Genomic DNA, 5,851 nt, shown 5'->3' with positions numbered 1-5,851 from the left:
CCATCCGGGCAGGGTCAGCTCAGTGCTGGCGCGTTTGGCAGCAACCAGGAGACGGCTGTGGCTTGCTTCAGGTCTGTTTGTTTCTTCTAATTTTTGTTAGCTTTTTTCCTTTGGTGGTGGAGGAAGGGCGGTTTCTGTAGGCTGCAGACAGCAGGGTATGGATCATTGGTCTGGTCAGGTTTTAATCAAGTGAAATCTGCTCTTCATTTGTTTGTTACTGCTACAAAGCACATGATTTTCAAGGGATAAGTTGTTAGGATGTTTTTAATTGTGATGATGAAATTCCAGCTCAAGTTAACTTAAGCACAAGTAAACAAGCAAAATTCCAAATAGGGAGTTTACTTTCTTACATAACTTCAGAGAACAAAGATGGGTATCTTGCTAGCTTCAGTCATAGCTGGACCCAGGTACTCAAATCTCTCTCTTTCTCTGTCTTCTTTCTTCATTGTCTGATAGCTTCAGGCATACACAGTAAACCCTCAGCTCATGATTTCAGAGTAAGAGAGAGCCTCCTCTTGGACCAACAACTGTAGGCAGGGAAATGGGGCACCACAGTTGGCCAGACATGGGTCACACGCCCCTAAAACCAGGAAATGGGTTGACCAGCATCTCCACAGGACCCACATGGAGCAGATGGGATGCAAGGCTGACAAACTCTATCAGTGAGACTCTGTGGATAGAAAGCATGAGTAGGTGCCAAACATTCCAGGTAAGCAGCAAATGCAGATTTCCTCCTTGCATCTCACCCAACTGTGCTTAAAATGGCTTGTCTGGCACACTTTGAGGGGTTAGCCTATTTTCTTCCATTCAAAAGAATTTCTAACTCTTTGCTTGAATCAAACCCAGTGAGTGAAGACTAAGTGTTCCAGATGGGCCAACCACGCAGAAGCATGGTGGCAGCTCTGAGATGCCGCCCAGTGAGCCCCAGTAGTCACATCCTGGAGAGTCCCCTCTTCACTGAATAGGACCCATCTGGCAACCAGTAGGACTGCAGAAATGATGTCCAAGGTTAGGCCATAAAAGACATGGTTCCTGCCTTGCTCTCCTTGAATCACTTACTCAGGAGCAGCCAGCTGCCATGTTGTAAGGACACTCAAGCAGCTCTGTGGAGGAGTCCATGTGGTGGGAAGCTGAGGCCTCCCACCAACAGCCAGCACCAACCTGCCAGGCAGGTGGGTGCACCACCTCAGAGGTAAATCCTCCAGCCTAAGTTGAACCTCCAATGACACAGCCCCAGCTGACACCCTGACTGCAACCCCATGAAATCCCTGAGCTAGAACCACCCAGCTAAGCCACTCCTGAATTCCTGACCCACAGAAACTATGAAATAATAAATGTTCATTGTCATTTCAAGCCACTAAGTTTTGGGGTCATTTGTTACACAGCAGTAGAAATCTGATACAGGCATACTGTAGTCCCTTCCTCCCTTCCCAGGGACAGAGTCACTTTGGAAAGCTTCCTCGGATCATTTTCAAAGCACTTCTCAATAACTCTCTTAGTTCTTGTTACAAAGTTTCAGTTTCACAAATGGACTCCTACTGATATCACAGGCTGCTCCCACCCTCAACAGTGAGTTTGCTGATAAAACAAAAATCAGGGACTGGGTGCAGCGGCTCACGTCTGTAATCCCAGCACTTTGGGAGGCCAAGACGGGCAGACCACCTGAGGTCAGGAGTTCGAGACCAGCCTGACCAACATGGAGAAACTTCATCTCTACTAAAAATACAAAATTAGCCAGACATGGTGGCGCATGCCTGTAATCCCAGGAGGGGATTACATGCCTGTAATCGGGAGGCTGAGGCAGGAGAATCGCTTGAACCCGGGAGGCAGAGGTTTCGGTGAGCTGAGATCATGCTACTGCACTCCATCCTGGGCAACAGAGTGAAAAAACAAAAAAATCAGGTTTCCACTGCATTTACTTCCCTCTCTCGTACTGGGTATGGAGGTAGTTGAAATTCTAACAGGAAGGATGCCTTCAAAATTCTGCCAGTCTCCCTCCTTGTTACTGTGTATGATGTGGTATGACATGCTATCACAGTACTGCAAAGTCATTGATAACATGTGGCAGGGGTGCCCTGGGTTCTGAAGCTCCACCAAGTCCTCCAGGCAGTCTTCTGGCTGTAGTAGCGCCTCCCTGGGAGATGAGCTAGAATTCAAGGAAGTCTGATTCTAGGCTGTTTGCATCAAGCGAGGACTCGGGGAAGAGGTGGCTCCTGAGCACACCCTTCAATGCCCCCCTCCCCTGAGGTGACTGGGACATATCCCACACATACGCCACCTGGGTCCCCTGCTGTTGCAAAGCAGTTTCCCTCCTCTTCTACAAGCCCTCAGTCACGTAGGTGCCAGCACCTGGGCCCCTCCCACAGAGAGCCTGGTGCTGGGCACCTTTCTGATCCTATGGCATGTGCTTTTCTACCCCTGCCAGGATCCAGATGTTATCATTCCCCAGAAGCTCAAACTACATCTCCCTGCTCTCCCATCGTTGAACTCCAATCACGGAAAGAAAGCCATACAAACCAGTGCTCCTCAGTGTACCAGCCAGGACTCTGCAAGTGATAGAAAGTCCCGCACACAGGCTCCAGCCCATCCTCAGGTCTCTGCTTCCCCCGCATGCTGGATTTGTTTGGGTTGGTCCCCAGCTGCCCTGTGAGGCAAGGCAGGCCTTGATATTCACTTGCCACATCAGGTGCCACCTGCCTCTGCAGAAAAATTTTAGGCTCCTCAAGGTCAGGGTCCACTTCTACTCCTCCTAGCAGTGTGTAAATAGAAACAGTCCCCTCATCCTGTCTCTGCTCACATAACCTCTGTGACAGGACGCTCACTACTTGCAGAAGTAATTTTTTTTGTGGAGTTGGTCTCCGCCCCTCTGTGACTGCCACCCATTGGGCCAGTTCTGCCTAATAGCAAAGAACGCTGTTCATCAATCTTCTTCCTTCCCTTCCTTCCCTTTTGCCCATAAGTCACCGATGGATGGACTGGACCCATGGGTAACGTCTATGGATGACGCTGTGTCTTCCTTCCACAGGGCATGGAGCTCCTCCACCCTGCATCAGGCACAAGCCTACTTTTGGGGAAAGTCTCACCATCTCATTTTCCCTTGCTTAAAATAGCTACTTCCTTTTTGGGGAATGCAGCGTGGTGGCGAGCAATGAAAGGGATGAGGTAAGTTGTCCACAGATGCCTGGTTTGGAGTCATTCCTGGAAAGGTCAGTGTTTTCATCAGCCAAACAGGAGGCAGGGCACTTCCGGCTGGTCATTAACCGAGGCAAACAGCGTGGTGGGGAAAGTCAAAGCCACAGCCAACCACAAACAAACAAGTCATGTATCCTCGGTGGAGTTGACTTTCTTCTAAAGGAATGTGTGGTTGTTTGCAGATAATAGCAAATCCATTTCACGTCAGATCAGGATGACAGACAGCCAGAGGCTGCTGGGGTCACATTAAATCGCTCTTTTATGGTAATAAATTGTTTCCTTTTCATGGTTGCATGAGCAATCTGAAGTTTTATTTTGAGGTGTCAGCTGCCCTCAGGGACACCTGCCGCAGGTGGGATCTTGGGTCCTGGCCACCATATGTGAGAGAGCAGACCCTGGCTGAGTCACTCAGCTGTGGTTGCATCACCCCTGTCCCTGCCCCACTCCTCAGCCCCACACACGCCGGCAGGGGAGGCCTCTTCTCCTCCACGGGGTCTCCCTTTCTTCCTCTCATGCCGACCATTGGAAACAGTGGCTTGCATTTGCCACAGTGCCGAGGGCTCTCAGACTTCACAGCTGAGGAAATGACAAGATTTGTTGGCAGCCACTTAAAATTACCAGTTCCCCAGCTGGTCTCACTGTCCCTGTGCTGGTGGCCCTGCTGACTTGGGGCCTGGCTAGAGGGAGGTGGGCCTTCTGTGCCTCACCTGGGCCATCCCCACCATCTGGTGAGGTTGGGTTACATCCAGCCAGGAGGCAGCTGGCAGGGCCCCGTGGCTTGTCTGAGGACCCAAGAGGGAACTTATCAGACGACAAGGGAGAGAGGGGACTGAGGGGTGACATGTAAGAGGGAGGGCGCTAGGAGAGTATACATGCTTCTTAAAAGGTCATGGATTCTACTGGAATTCCCAGCCAAACTTCAGGATTGGGACGCACCCTTCTTAGGAGGAGGCTAGAGGCTCAGGCCAGCTTGGCTCATCCCTGGCCTGCAGGCCTTGCTCCTGAGCACAGGGCAGGGGCTGCTGGCCCTGGTTCAGAATGGGATCTGTTTGTTTGTTTGTTTGTTTGTTTTTTGAGACGGAGTCTCGCTCTGTCGCCCAGGCTGGAGTGCAGTGGCGCGATCTCGGCTCACTGCAAGCTCCGCCTCCTGGGTTTACGCCATTCTCCTGCCTCAGCCTCCTGAGTAGCTGGGACTACAGGCGCCCGCCACCGCGCCCGGCTAATTTTTTGTATTTTTAGTAGAGACGGGGTTTCACCGTGGTCTCGATCTCCTGACCTTGTGATCCGTCCGCCTCGGCCTCCCAAAGTGCTGGGATTACAGGCGTGAGCCACCGCGCCCGGCCCAGAATGGGATCTGAAGGCTACCTGGAGAGAATGGGCCTCTGGATCAGGATCACCAGGGTGGGACCTGGATATTTCCCACAGTCACCAGACGTGTTGCTCAGAGGGAGGTTCCTGGCCAGCAGCTCTGTTGGCATCACCTGGGAGCTTGTTGAAAATGCAGAATCTTGAGCTCTGCCCAGACTTACTCCATCAGAATGTGCATGGTAAATGATCCCCGCTGACCTGGGCACTGGGGTTCGAGGACCTCGGCCCTGCCAAATCTGAAATCCAGAGCTAGGCCAAAGTACACTTGTGGAATCAGGATGCTGAATCTAAGTTGAATGCGGAAGCGTCCTTTGAGCAAAAGTGGTGGAGTGGGCTGAATTATGACCCTCTCAAAAGATGTCCATGTCTCAGAAATGCAGAATGTGACCCTATTTGGAAACAGGGTCTTTGCAGATACAATGAAAAATCTTGAGGTGAAATCACCCTGACTTATCCAAGTGGGTCCCAAATCCAATGACAAGTATCCTTGTAAGAGAAGAGGAGAAGACATACAGACACAGGCAAGAAGGTCACGTGAAGACAGAGACAGAGATTGGAGTGATGTGGCCACAAGCCAAGAAACACCTGGAGCCACCAGAAGCTGGAGGAGGCAGGAAAGATCCTCCCCTCAAGCTTTTAGAGTGCATACCCCTGCAGAAACCTTGGTTTTGGACTTCTGGCTTCCAGAACAGTGAGACATTACATTTGTGTTTTTGTAAGCCAGCAAGTTCGTGGTAATGATTACAGCAACCACAGGAAACTAAAGCAGGTAGCCTTTTCAGACTCTGCAGAGGAAAACAAAGCATGGCCAAAGTTACCCAAGAAAGATTTGATGAACCCACCAGTCCCCAGTCACAGCAATCTTAGCTTTGTTCCCAGAATTAGCTGACCTCCTCCACCCCATTTCCTTACTCCTTTTTAATGCTCCGTAAAACCCAAAGACAGTTGAGACCTGGTCCTGCATGGCTGGCTGATCACCAGACCGTCAAAAGCTGCCGGCTCCTTCATGCTCCCAAACATGACTATTTTATTTACTCCTAACTTCACCTTGTTTGGAAATTATTTAAAGCAGTTTCAGTGGAGTGAAACTGAGTCATATTTTAACTGCTTAAGTACCACTTAAAAACAGACTTTACGAGTTCACTTGGATCAAGAAACAGAAGAAGGAAACAAAAGAAAAAAGAAAAAGAAAAGAAAAGAAACAAAAGAAAAAAGAATAAAAACAGATGTCAACAAGTCCTTTGGCAAATGATCCCACAATGGCTTCATTTTCTGAGCTTAGATGGCGCTA

General features: G+C 50.0%; 1 long non-coding RNA gene across 1 annotated transcript; it reads right to left on the bottom strand.

Moving 5' to 3' along the window:
• Nucleotides 1-246: 246 nt before the first annotated feature.
• On the bottom strand, nt 247-3,336 carry LOC126938842 (uncharacterized). The gene is made up of 2 exons (XR_007720182.1): nt 2,518-3,336; nt 247-670 (listed from the first exon to the last, which is right to left on the bottom strand). It is a non-coding gene; the product is annotated as an uncharacterized LOC126938842 (long non-coding RNA).
• Between the last annotated feature and the right edge of the window lie 2,515 nt (nt 3,337-5,851).

Source organism: Macaca thibetana, chromosome 16 (assembly GCF_024542745.1).
Source record: "Macaca thibetana thibetana isolate TM-01 chromosome 16, ASM2454274v1, whole genome shotgun sequence".
NCBI lineage: Eukaryota > Metazoa > Chordata > Mammalia > Primates > Cercopithecidae > Macaca > Macaca thibetana.
This window is presented reverse-complemented; position numbering and strand designations above follow the sequence as displayed.